The sequence below is a fragment of the Bufo bufo genome, chromosome 5 (assembly GCF_905171765.1).
Source record: "Bufo bufo chromosome 5, aBufBuf1.1, whole genome shotgun sequence".
Taxonomy (NCBI): Eukaryota; Metazoa; Chordata; class Amphibia; order Anura; family Bufonidae; genus Bufo; species Bufo bufo.
In genome coordinates, this window is record NC_053393.1 from 283,016,749 (window position 1) to 283,031,697 (window position 14,949).

Below are 14,949 nucleotides of genomic sequence, written 5' to 3' on the forward strand. Positions count from 1 at the left end.
CCAGTAGTATATAAGCTCTGGTAAGGGTATGCTGGGATTTGTAGTTTTACTAATCATAACTACAGAAGTGTGACTACAACACTGCATAGTCAGGCAGAATCCAAATTGATATCATCAAATTACCAGTCACATCTTCTCTGTAGTCTTTATTGTTCTTCTTCATCTGGTCCAGACCACCATGTCTTATTCCAGCTTCACACTGTACCCTCTGAATATAATAATGCCACATACTGCACCTTCCGAATGCAATACCGGCACATACTATAGCCCCTAAAACCCTGCCACCCCAGATATTCCTTATAATAGACACCATACTAAAATTCTAAACATAATGTGCCCCACAAATAAACTAATTATATAGCAAAAGAGGCCAGAAACAGCATGTTGTAGCACAAAACAGCCGTTGTCTTGTATTGCCCCTGTGTAGTTTGTAATGACACCCCACAGTATGTAACCTTTGCATAATAAAGAAGAAAGAAAATATTTGGCAATATATGGTGAGTGCCACAGCTTTATATTGAATTAATTATAACTTGAAAAAGGAATGGTCTCGGATTCAAATGGAGATCCTCTAAAAACTTCTTCTTTATTGATACATTCAAATTATAGCAGACACTAGATATTAATAAGTTTGTTCGCAACCTAACAGTGTCTCGGCACTTCCATGATATCCCTGCTCCTGCTGATCCCCCGCTGACACAGATAGAGACCCACAAAGAGAATTCCTATAAGGATTTATTGTTCAAAGAACAGATGTCTCTGTGCTGTCTCGCGGGTCTTCAGCAGGAGCAGGGAATCGTGAAGTCAGCCAAACCTGGTAAAAAGTTGCAAACACGCAACGCCCAATTTTACCCTGTAATGTCACGCAATGGCAGCATGGATATATTCCAGGAGGTACTGGAAAAAGAGTTAGGTAGAATACAACAGGAAAGAAAGGATGTCAGAAGTTCTGACAATTTAACCCACTCTCAGATCCAGGCCGTCGTGGAACTGCAACAGTGCGACGAAATAGTAATTAAAATGGCGGACAAGGGGGGGGGGGCGGTGGTCATCCTGGATAGCGAGGTATACAGTAGCCAGATGATGAGCATGTTATCGGACGCATCCACGTACAGGAGACTGGCCAAAGATCCACTCAGTGAGTATAAAGATGGATACATGACATTGATACATAAGGGGAGAGATATGGGTCTTTTCAATGAAACAGAGTTCAGGTACCTGTGCGTGGATGCGCCTGTCACTCCTATCATGCATGCTCTGCCTAAAATCCATAAGGGTGTCCACCCCCCCTCCGCCCAATAGTGTCAGGTATGGGATCCCTGACTGAGCGCCTGGGAAATTGGCTGGACAATGTCCTGCAGCCATTGGTCAGGCGCAAACCAGGTTTCCTAAAAGACACAGCGGACGTGCTGAGAGCCATGTATAGCCTAAAATGGGAAGCAAATACAATTGGGTTGCAGCAGACGTAATAGCTCTGTATCCCTCTATTCCCCACGGAGTCGCCCTGCTAGCAATGGAGTATCATCTCCATAGATATACGGGATCGGGTTCCAGCTACATAGATTATGTATGTGAGGTTACGGCCTTTTTGCTGACCCACAATTATTTCATGTTCGATGGTGTGCACTATCTACAGACACGTAGAGTGTCAATGGGGGCTAAATTCTCGCCTTCACTGGCGAATTTAACTATGGCCTACTGGGAAGAAAAATTTATTTATAGTTTGAATAATCCATTTGGGTCTGGATTGGTCTGGTACGGCAGATACATCGATGACCTGCTCATGATCTGGGCGGGCGATGTGTCTGCCGTCCCGGACCTCCAGGCCTATCTGAATGCCAATGATTATAATTTGCGTTTCACATGCTCAACAGGTGAATCTAAGATTAATTTCCTCGACTTGACACTCCACAGCAGTCCAGGGGAGGTGGTGCACACCCGAACATACAGGAAAAAGGTAGCTGGTAATTCGATTCTGAATGCTAGAAGCCACCATCCTTCACACACTATCAGGGCGATTCCCGTGGGGGAATATATACGGACTGCAAGAAATTGCAGTTCATCAGTGCTCCTAGAAGAAGAATTTAGTCTGGTGGATAAAAGATTAAAAGCCAGAAACTATCCCGACTGGATGCTTCGGAGGGGCAGGAATATCGCTATGCAAAAAAATAGATGTGACATGCTCTTTGGGCCGGTAAAAGATAAGAGTAAATCCAAAATTATAGAAAGGAGTGCGAGGGTACATGGAGACAGGGACCAGGACAAGATCCTGATTTTATCTATAACATACAGCAAGGAATTTAATAAAATCAGCTCTGTGATAAAAGGATGTTTACCCATTTTATACGATGATGAGATCTTATACAAGGCCTTGAAGTCAGGTTGCAAAATCGTACCCAGGCGAGCTACTACATTGTCCTGCTCTCTGTCTCCGTCTCTTTTCTTTCACCTCCAATAGACCAGGAGTTACTAAACAAAGTTGGCTCAGGTACAAGGGGTTCACAAGGTGCGGGGGCAATCCATGCAAAACTTGCAACTATGTGACCCCCTTACAAACATTTGAAAACTCTGACCATTCGTGCAGTTTTCCAATTCAAAGTTACATTAATTGTAGCACTGCAGGAGTGGTGTACATTATTCGCTGTACCGAATGCGATTTGATGCTCATCGGGAGTACAATTCGGAAATTCAAGAATCGACTCCTGGAGCATCTGAATTATATAAATAATCCGAATGCATTGAATATTTCAAATGTAGCGAGACACTTCGTGCAGATGCATGCTCGCAAAGTGAAAAGCTTCAATGCCTTTGCAATAGAAAGGGTGGTTGCACCCACGAGAGGGGGCGATCATCGTAAAAAACTCCTCTTACGGGAGGCGTTCTGGATTTTCCGACTTAACAGTAGAGTTCCAGCAGGTTTAAATCTGAAAAGGGAGTTCATGTACATTTATCAGTAAATTCTGAGTTCAGGGAACCAGGCAGATTACTCTCGTGGAAGCTATGAATGTAATCCCCTAACTCAGGAATACAATGGCAGGTTAAGGGCCATATTAGTTATAATAATATATGTTTTTATATGTAGTATGATATTCACACTGTGCGGTTTCTCTTTCCCCTTTCTTCAGTCAATACTATGGGACTATAGTTCCCGAGGGGTTAATTTGATCTAGAGTTCCAGCACAATGTGAAACACATCTATTCTGTGATTACCAGCCTAGATGAGGGGTATGACACATAGTGAGACAACCAATGAAGAATCTGCCCTCCTCCTTTGAGTTTGGAGTAACTGGAATAGAGTTCATTTAAATTCCAGTGTCTCACTATGTGACATTGTTACGACTAAGGGTCTAGTACCCAAAACGCGTCAATGATTTGTCCTGTGTACCAAGTGGCTGTGTCTGCTATAATTTGAATGTATCAATAAAGAAGAAGTTTTTAGAGGATCTCCATTTGAATCCGAGACCATTCCTTTTTCAAGTTATGCAGTCTGCAATGGGGACACTCCCCTAAGGTTTTGGAGTCGGGAGCACATATTGACCAGGAAGGTGAGCTGGATTAAGAGTGTTTTGCTATATGAATTAATTATTCACTGTGCTCCCATATTCAAAATATTTACTGTTCTCCCATATGTTATATACTGTGCCCCGTATATTATATCCTGTGTCTCCATATATCATATACTGTGCAACTGTGACTGCCACAAGACATCAGACACCATTAGATGTACCTATGATAAAAATTACAGACCTACACATGCTTTGTATATAGGAACACCTGCAAAATGAGCAGTATATGAAATACTTCTTCTCCCCACTGTATAGGACAGTAGTATATTGCTACAGTTACATCTACGACGGTGGTATATTGCTACGCCTACAGGTACATACATCTACGACGGTGGTATATTGCTACGCCTACAGGTACATACATCTACTACTGTGGTATATTGCTACGCCTACAGGTACATCTACGACGGTGGTATATTGCTACACCTACAGGTACATCTACGACGGTGGTATATTGCTACAGGTACATCTACGACGGTGGTATATTGCTACAGGTACATCTACGATGGTGGTATATTGCTACAGGTACATCTACGACGGTGGTATATTGCTACAGGTACATCAACGACGATGGTATATTGCTACAGGTACATCTGCGATGGTAGTATATTGCTACAAGTACATATAGGACGGTAGTATATTGCTACAGGTACCTATATAAGGCTAAAATACTATATATTGCTATGGGCACCTCTAGGATGGTACTACTGTAATGAGCCATAACAATATACATAACATGCTACCATCCTAGAGGTGCCCATATCAATATACAGTACTGAATGGTAGCGTGTACTGTACTGTCTATTGCTATGGACACACCTTACTGCAGGCCACAACAAATGCCAGGCACAAGGTCGCCATGCGGACCAAAAATTTGGTACTGGTGACTGCGATCTCTTCAGCCTGTTTTTAAAGTGAACCTGTAAGGTCCCCTACGTGCTATTGGCCCTTTCCAGTACATTTTAGATCATTTGTGTGCTGTGCCCATAAGCTTCTCTGGAAGTCGTAAGTTGTTAAAAACAACTTTAATAGCTAGTGCTCACTGCAAGGTAAATGGTCCCTTAAAATTGTGGACAATATCCAGCTCACCTGCTGCCCCTATCCCTTGGATTGACTTCTCTGATGCACGGAAACCTTGGTAAGACCGTGAACTTGTAGGAATAAAAAGATGAATCCAGCATCGAAGTTGAAAATGTTGTGGGTTCCTTTATTCAATTTACCCTCAACATAGAGTCTTGTCTCAGGTGTGGGGGGAACAGCTATATTTACTTAGATGGTTCTACCCACTGGAAGCTGGTGTCACGGCTGCGGATGGGGGAAACCCTCAGCCGTGCGATGCCAGAAGATGGATGGTCGATGCAAGGCCAGGACAGGAATCAGGGAGCAGGTCACCTCCTATCAATCCCTAATTCTGACCCTGTCTCCTAGCCGTATGAGCCGACCCTGATGGTGGGAGGGCTCATACTCCGGAACCTTGAAGTCCCTTCTAGCCCTCAGGGTGGCCCTGGACTAGGAGCAGGGTAAGACGACCTGTTCCTCCTAGATACACCTGACCAGTCAATCTGTCCTGGAGGCTGGTTTTAAAGTCAGTATAAAACTGAGTCTGCATATATAGCACCTACCAGTAGCCATTTGGCTCCAGGAGAAGTATATAGTGGGCTCAGCATGCATGTTGGTACTTGCATCCCTGGATCCGATGAAAGCTGTAATGGCACGGGCAGGGTTAAAAGCAGAGTGTGCTTGGCGTGCATGCTGCACCTGCATTCCCTGGACTTTGTGTGGCTGTCATGGCTCATAAACAGGTAGGAACTAGTGTTAGGGACCACTCCATAGAGGCGACCTTGACGTGGTGAGTGGCTTATTACGCTTTGGCCAAAATGTACACCAATGCCTCATCCAGCATAGAGGCAGGGCAGAATGCTGGTTGCAGAGTGCTATTGCATTTGTATTTTGCGTTTGTATATGTATTTCGCCATAGCGATGTGCACCTGCATACAGGGGTGTGCTGACTGAATCACCCACATTTTTTCTTTGTAGTATATATTGGAGGCGTGGCGATCTCCATGCAGTCATGCACACCTGACCAGTCAATCTGTCCTGGAGGCTGGTTTTAAAGTCAGTATAAAACTGAGTCTGCATATATAGCACCTACCAGTAGCCATTTGGCTCCAGGAGAAGTATATAGTGGGCTCAGCATGCATGTTGGTACTTGCATCCCTGGATCCGATGAAAGCTGTAATGGCACCGTACGGGGTTAAAAGCAGAGTGTGCTTGGCGTGCATGCTGCACCTGCATTCCCTGGACTTTGTGTGGCTGTCATGGCCCATAAACAGGTAGGAACTAGTGTTAGGGACCACTCCATAGAGGCGACCTTGACGTGGTGAGTGGCTTATTACGCATTGGCCAAAATGTACACCAATGCCTCATCCAGCATAGAGGCAGGGCAGAATGCTGGTTGCAGAGTGCTATTGCATTTGTATTTTGCGTTTGTTTTTAAAGTGAACCTGTAAGGTCCCCTACGTGCTATTGGCCCTTTCCAGTACATTTTAGATCATTTGTGTGCTGTGCCCATAAGCTTCTCGGGATGTCGTATGTTGTTAAAAACAACTTTAATAGCTAGTGCTCACTGCAAGGTAAGTGGTCCCTTAAAATTGTGGACAATATCCAGCTCACCTGCTGCCCCTATCCCTTGGATTGACTTCTCTGATGCACGGAAACCTTGGTAAGACCGTGAACTTGTAGGAATAAAAAGATGAATCCAGCATCGAAGTTGAAAATGTTATGGGTTCCTTTATTCAATTTACCCTAAACATAGAGTCTCGTCTCAGGTGTGGGGGGGAACAGCTATATTTACTTAGATGGTTCTACCCACTGGAAGCTGGTGTCACGGCTGAGGATGGGGGAAACCCTCAGCCGTGCGATGCCAGAAGATGGATGGTCGATGCAAGGCCAGGAATCAGGGAGCAGGTCACCTCCTATCAATCCCTAATTCTGACCCTGTCTCCTAGCCGTATGAGCTGACCCTGATGGTGGGAGGGCTCATACTCCGGAACCTTGAAGTCCCTTCTAGCCCTCAGGGTGGCCCTGGACTAGGAGCAGGGTAAGACGACCTGTTCCTCCTAGATACGGAGAAATAAGAGTCTCACTGGTCAAGCTACAAAGAAAGGGGAACATGAACAGCTTATGGCAATGGCAGGTAAATGCAACAACACAACACCTACCTGCCACAGACACAGAGCCTGGAACCTATGTGTAAGTGCTGCTGTCCACAAGAACTCAAACGGACACAGCACACACCACACCTCACACAGGAACTCAGGACCATAAGCTTCAATAACAAGGAGACCAAACACACACCTTCATAACACCATGTAACATAACTTATGACCACAAGGGTGGCCCTCATAAGGGTGGCAGATGGAATATAAACCAGGAGGAAGACTCCAGCTAACCATGGCTGAAGTACCCCTCAGACATCTGCTCTCAACTGAGGCTAAATAGCCCATGTAGCCACACCCACACAGACACACCCAGTGCACACACACTAGGAAGGGAATTAACTCTTCCCACACCAGGGAAGGGAAGGCAGCCACTTAACCCCTTAAGGACACAGCCTTTTTACACCTTAGGACCAGGCCATTTTTTGCAAATCTGACCAGAGTCCCTTTAAGTGCTGATAACTTTAAAACGCTTTGACTTATCCAGGCCGTTCTGAGATTGTTTTTTCGTCACATATTGTACTTCATGACACTGGTAAAATGAAGTAAAAAAAAAATTTTTTTTTGCACCAAAAAATACCTAATTTAACAAAAATTTGGAAAAATTTGCAAATTTCTAAGTTTCAGTTTCTCTACTTCTGTAATACATAGTAATACCCCCAAAAATTGTGATGACTTTACATTCCCCATATGTCTACTTCATGTTTGAATTGAATTTTATTTTTTGGGGATGTTATAAGGCTTAGAAGTTTAGAAGCAAATCTTGAAATTTTTCAGAAATTTTCAAAAACTCAATTTTTAGGGACCAGTTCAGGTCTCAAGTCACTTTGCGAGGCTTACATATTATAAACCACCCAAAAATGACCCCATCTAAGAAACTACACCCCTCAAGGTATTCAAAACTGATTTTACAAACTTCGTTAACCCTTTAGGTGTTGCACAAGAGTTATTGGCAAATGGGGATGAAATTTGAGAATTTCATTTTTTTGGCCTAATTTTCCATTTTAACCCATTTTTTCCACTAACAAAGCAAGGGTTAACAGCCAAACAAGACTGTATCTTTATTGCCCTGACTCTGCCGTTTACATAAACACCCAATATGTGGCTGTAAACTACTGTACGGCCACACAGCGGGGCGTAGATTGAAAGGTGCGCCGTTTGGTTTTTGGAAGACAGATTTTGCTGGACTGGTTTATTTACACCATGTCCCATTTGAAGCCCCCCTGATGCACCCCTAGAGTAGAAACTCCATAAAAGTGACCCCATCTAAGAAACTACACCCCTCAAGGTATTCAAAACTGATTTTACAAACTTTTTTAACCCTTTAGGTGTTGCACAAGATTTAATGGAAAATAGAGATACAATTTCAAAATTTCACTTTTTTGGCAGATTTTCCATTTTAATATTTTTTTTCCAGTTACAAAGCAAGGGTTAACAGCCAAAAAAAACTCATTATTTATGGCCCTGATTCTGTAGTTTACAGAAACACCCCATATGTGTCCGTAAACTACTGTACGGGCACACGGCAGGGCGCAGAAGGAAAGGAATGCCATATGGTTTTTGGAAGGCAGATTTTGCTGGACTGTTTTTTTTTACACCATGTCCCATTTGAAGCCCCCCTGATGCACCCCTAGAGTAGAAACTCCATAAAAGTGACCCCATCTAAGAAACTACACCCCTCAAGGTATTCAAAACTGATTTTACAAACGTTGTTAACCCTTTAGGTGTTGCACAAGATTTAATGGAAAATAGAGATACAATTTCAAAATTTCACTTTTTTGGCAGATTTTCCATTTTAATATTTTTTTTCCAGTTACAAAGCAAGGGTTAACAGCCAAACAAAACTCATTATTTATGGCCCTGATTCTGTAGTTTACAGAAACACCCCATATGTGGTCGTAAACTGCTGTACGGGCACACGGCAGGGTGCAGAAGGAAAGGAATGCCATACGGTTTTTGGAAGGCAGATTTTGCTGGACTGTTTTTTTTTTGACACCATGTCCCATTTGAAGCCCCCCTGATGCACGCACCCCTAGAGTAGAAACTCCAAAAAAGTGACCCCATTGTAGAAACTACGGGATAGGGTGGCAGTATTGTTGGTACTAGTTTAGGGTACATATGATTTTTGGTTGCTCTATATTACACTTTTTGTGAGGCAAGGTAACAACAAATAGCTTTTTTGGCACTGTTTTTTTTTTTTTGTTATTTACAACATTCATCTGACAGGTTAGATCATGTGGTAATTTTATAGAGCAGGTTGTCACGAACGCAGCGATACCTAATATGTATACTTTTTTTTTTTTTATGTAAGTTTTACACAATGATTTCATTTTGAAAACAAAGAAAATGTTTTAGTGTCTCCATAGTCTAAGAGCCATAGTTTTTTCAGTTTTTGGGCGATTATCTTAAGTAGGGTCTCATTTTTTTACGGGATGAGATGACGGTTTGATTGGCACTATTTTGGCGTACATGCGACTTTTTTGATCACTTTTATTACCTTTTTTTGCATATGCATATGACTTTTTGATCACTTGCTATTACACTTTTTGTGACGTAAGATGACAAAAAATTGCTTTTTTTACACCGTTTTTATTTTTAATTTTTTACGGTGGTCATCTGAGCGGTTAGATCATGTGATATTTCTATAGAGCCGGTCGATACGGACGCGGCGATACCTAATATGTATACTTTTTTTAATTTATGTAAGTTTTACACAAGGATTTCATTTTTGAAACAAAAAAAAACATGTTTTAGTGTTTCCATAGTCTAAGAGCCATAGTTTTTTCAGTTTTGGGGCGATTATCTTGGGTAGGGTATGATTTTTGTGGTATGAGATGACGGCTTGATTGTTACAATTTTGGCGTACAGCGACTTTTTTGATCACTTTTATTACCTTTTTTTGGAAAGTAAGGTGGGCAAAATTTCAATTTTATCATAGTTTTTTATTTTTTATTTTTATGGCGTTCACCGTTCGGGTAAAGTAACATGACCGTTTTATAGATCAGGTCGTTACGGACGCGGCGATACCAAACATGTGTAGGAAATTTTATTTTTTTCATTTTTAATCAGTGATAAATGTGTTTTTTGATTTTTACTTTTTTTTCACTTTTTTTCACTTTTTTTTTTACCCAGACCCACTTGGTTCTTGAAGATCCAGTGGGTCTGATGTCTGTATAATACAGTACAATATATATTGTTCTGTACTGTATTTTACTTACACTGAACAGATCTATGCTTTTAGCACAGATCTGTTCAGCACCATGGACAGCAGGACGCCTGAGCAGGCGTCCTGTTGCCATGGGAACCTTCCCCGTCTGCTCAGAACTTCGCAGACGGGGAAGGGTAAGGAGGGGATCTGTCGGGGGGCTGTCTGGGGGTTCTCTCCCTCTCCATCGGGGGGCTGCAAAGGCACTTCAGCCCCCCGATGGGAGAGGGAGGGAGCTCCCTCTTACTGTTAACTTTTTCCATACAGCGGTCCGTACGGACCGCTGTATGGAAAGGGTTAAACGGCTGACATCGCATCGCAGATGTCAGCCGTTTATACCAGGGTGCCAGCAATGTGCTGGCACCCTGGTATACCCACTAGAAGCCAACGATTATACAAGGGGAGGCGGGCGGGGGATCAGAAACTGCAAAAAGCGCATCAAACCGCAGGTCTGAATTGACCTGCGGTTTGTTGCGATCGCCGACATGGGGGGGTCACGGGACCCCCCCGCGCATTTAGCCTAGGTGCCTGCTCAATGATTTGAGCAGGCACCTTGTTCCGATCACTGCCGGCCGGGCGGCAGTGATCGGAACAACACATGACGTACCGGTACGTCATGTGTCCTTAAGTACCAGGACATCATGACGTACCGGTACGTCATGTGTCCTTAAGAGGTTAAAGGGGATGTGCACCCATACAAAAACCTTGTGCACAACAAACAAACACAAGGCACACCTAATAGACAGGTTGCCAGGTGCAACCGGATGCAATGACAGCGAGCAGCCTAGCAACCAGCTCCAACTGCTCTACTGCCACATACCTAATGTTGCCAGTGGCAACCACAGGTGAGGCAACATACTTCAGCCCTCACCTGTGATTGACAACAACCCCAGACCACAGGCAACTGCATGCGGTTCAGGAGTCACGGCCATTACCATGGTCGTGACAGCTGGATCCTGGTCTTAGGTCCAGAGTGGGTGGAAGACGGGAGACCTCAACCCATCTGCATAGGCTCGTGGGGTCGGCAGTGATTACGGAGTCAAGTGGAGTGCTTAGAGTCCTCAGGAAGCACTAGGAGCATCCATCAACGGAGGTACCCAGTCGGGGTGCCAGGAGATCCGTTACAGACAGCATCACCTCAGTGTTCCAAGTGATTGTCTACGAATTTCGAACAAACGTGTTCTTAATCATGATTAAGAACACGTTTGTTCGAAACGTGTAGACGATCACTTGGAACACTGAGGTGATGCTGTCACTGTATGGATCTGTACTATATTGAATAAAGGAACCCAAAAGAATTTCAACTTCGATGCTGGATTAATCTTTTTATTATTTATTAAGTGGTCACTTATGTGGGGTCGCTGTGCATGTAGTCATGCTGCCTCCGTTCTGATCACATAATTACCCCCTATTGTGTCACATTTCTCCCCCCCCCCCATGGCACATCATGGATGGGGCCAGGGCCATCCGGCATGATCCGGGCAGGGGGGGTGGGAATGATGTGCCATGGGGGGAAGAGAAATATGACACACGATAGGCTATTGTGTCACATTTCCCCCCCCCCCCCCGCCCGGACGGCTCTGGCCCCATCCATGATCACATCATTACCCCCTATTGTGTCACATTTTACCCCCCCCATCCCCATGGCACATCATTTCCCCCCCCCCCGGCCGACCCTTTCTGGCGGCCTGGCCCCATTCCCGTGTCACATACAGTGACATACTCAGAGTACAGACATTTACATTGTCCCCCCGGCCCTCCCTCCAGACTCCATCATGTCAGTGTCACGGTCACACAAACTAGAGCATAGGCGCTTAGGATTAGCACGGCATCACCCCCCCCCATAAAAAAAATTATCGGTATCTGTTGCCCTGACTACGACAAGCGCCGCGGCCGCCGGCCGTCACACGCAGGGCGGGCGGCGGGTTCAAGTAGGTGCAAAAAAAAAGAAAAAAAAAAGCATTCATTCATTCTTCATCCGCTTGGTCTGCCTTATGGTACTGCCGGCCCTGATTGGAGTGAAATTGCAGACTGACACTACAGATTTTAGGATGTTCACGTTCTGTTATACATAACTTATTCCTCCTTAATTATGTCATTGGGATGAAATTGTGGCCTGATATTGGGGTGTTCACGTTCTTTTATATATATAGGTACATCCATTTATCCTTGATTCTGGGGTAAAATTACAGCCTGATACAATGTTCACGTTCTTTTTCACATAATTAAATTTTTGAATCCCTAATAGTGAATTTGAAATTGTGGATTGATACTACAGATTTGATGGTGTTCACGTTCTTTTATACATAAGTACATCCATTAATCCTTAATTGTGTAATTGGGGTGAAATTGTGGCATGATACTACAAATTTTGGGGTGTTTACGTTCTTTTATATGTAAGTACATCCATTCATCCTTGATTCTGGGGTGAAATTGTGGCCTGACACTACAGATTTTAGGGTGCTCACGTTCTTTTTCACATAATTCAATCCTTTAATTCTTAATTGTGTAATTGGGGTAAAATTGAGGCCTAATACTACACAGTTTGTGCTGTTCACATTTTTTTATACATAAGTACATCCATTCATCCTTGTTTTGGGGGTGTAATTGCGCCCTGACACTACTGCTATTTTACTGTTACAGTATAGTATGTCTGACAGACAGGTATCAAGTAGGGTTGAGCGAACCCGAACTGTAAAGTTCGGGTTCGTACCGAAGTTTAGGATTTTTGGACCCCAAACCCGAACATTTCCATAAAAGTTCGGGTTCGGTGTTCGGCGCTTTCTTGGCGCTTTTTGAAAGGTTGCAGAGCAGCCAATCAACAAGCGGTTAACTGTCTGACCTTAGAAGCCATCACAGCCATGCCTACTAATGGCATGGCTGTGATTGGCCAGAGCAGCATGTGACCCAGGCTCTATATAAGCTTGAGTCACGTATCGCTGCACGTCACTCTGCTGTTACAAGTGTAGGGAGAGGATGCTGCTGGACTTGTGATTTCAGGGAGAGAATAGGAGAGAATCTAACTCAGCGATCTATAGAGAAATAGTTGTGTGGGTGCAGGACACAATCCTTTTACCCTGTTCTGAGGCCATTGACAAAAAAAATACTAACTTTTATAATTCTGTTAGTTAGGTGGGTGGCGGCGGCCATTTTATGCAAGCTCAGTGCACCAGCACTGCATCTGAGCTTTTGGGACATTGCAAAGCACCATTTTTTTTTGCCAAACTACAACATCTGGATTAGTCAGTGTGCAATTTAAGGTAGAAACACACCCTTCATTTTCTGGGGTTTTAAAAAATCAGTTTTTTGGCAAAAATGTGTATTTTCCTGATCTGCAAGTGTTAAATTCAAGTTTAATATATACAGCTTTCATATTCTGTTACCAAAAAAAACACTTTTTTGGCAATCTACAATATCTGGATTAGTCAGTGTGCAATTTAGGCTAGAAATACACCCATTATTTTCTAGGGTTTTAAAAACACACAATTTTTTTCAAAAAACTGTATTTTCCAGATCTGCAAGTGTTAAATTCAAGTTTAATATATACAGCTTTCATATTCTGTTAACAAAAAAACACTTTTTGGGCAATCTACAACATCTTGATTAGTCAGTGTGCAATTTAAGCTAGAAATACACCCATCATTTTCTGTGCTTTGAAAAACACAAATTTTTTTCTTCAAAAAACAGGATTTTCCAGATCTGCAAGTGTTAAATTCAAGTTTAATATATACAGCTTTCATATTCTGTTACCAAAAAAACACTTTTTTGGCAATCTACAACATCTGGATTAGTCAGTGTGCAATTTAAGCTAGAAATACACCCATCATTTTGTGGGGTTTGAAAAACACCCTTTTTTTTTTCTTTTTTTTTAAACTGTATTTTCCAGTTCTGCAAGTGTTAAATTCAAGTTTAATATATACAGCTTTCATATTCTGTTACCAAAAAAACACTTTTTTGGCAATCTACAACATCTGGATTAGTCAGTGTGCAATTTAACCCCTTAAGGACACAGCCTTTTTACACCTTAGAACCAGGCCATTTTTTGAAAATCTGACCAGAGTCCCTTTAAGTGCTGATAACTTTAAAACGCTTTGACTTATCCAGGCCGTTCTGAGATTGTTTTTTCGTCACATATTGTACTTCATGACACTGGTAAAATGAAGTCAAAAAAATTATTTTTTTTGCACCAAAAAATACCTAATTTAACAAAAAATTTGGAAAAATTTGCAAATTTCAAAGTTTCAGTTTCTCTACTTCTGTAATACATAGTAATACCCCAAAAAATTGTGATGACTTTACATTCCCCATATGTCTACTTCTTGTTAGAATTGATTTGGGAATGATATTTTATTTTTTGGGGATGTTATAAGGCTTAGAAGTTTAGAAGCAAATCTTGAAATTTTTCAGAAATTTACAAAAACTCAATTTTTAGGGACCAGTTCAGGTCTCAAGTCACTTTGCGAGGCTTACATTATAGAAACCACCCAAAAATGACCCCATCTAAGAAACTACACCCCTCAAGGTATTCAAAACTGATTTTGCATACGTTGTTAACCCTTTAGGTGTTGCACAAAAGTTATTGGCAAATGAGGAGGAAATTTGAGAATTTCATTTTTTTGTCTAATTTTTCATTTTAACCCATTTTTTCCACTAACAAATCAAGGGTTAACAGCCAAACAAGACTGTATCTTTATTGCCCTGACTCTGCCGTTTACAGAAACACCCAATATGTGGCCGTAAACTACGGTACGGCCACACAGCGGGGCGTAGAGTGAAAGGTGCGCCGTATGGTTTTTGGAGGGCTGATTTTTATGGACTGGTTTATTTACACCATGTCCCATTTGAAGCCCCCTGATGCACCCCTAGAGGAGAAACTCCCTAAAAGTGACCCCATCTAAGAAACTACACCCCTCAAGCTATTCAAAACTGATTTTACATACATCGTTAACCCTTTAGGTGT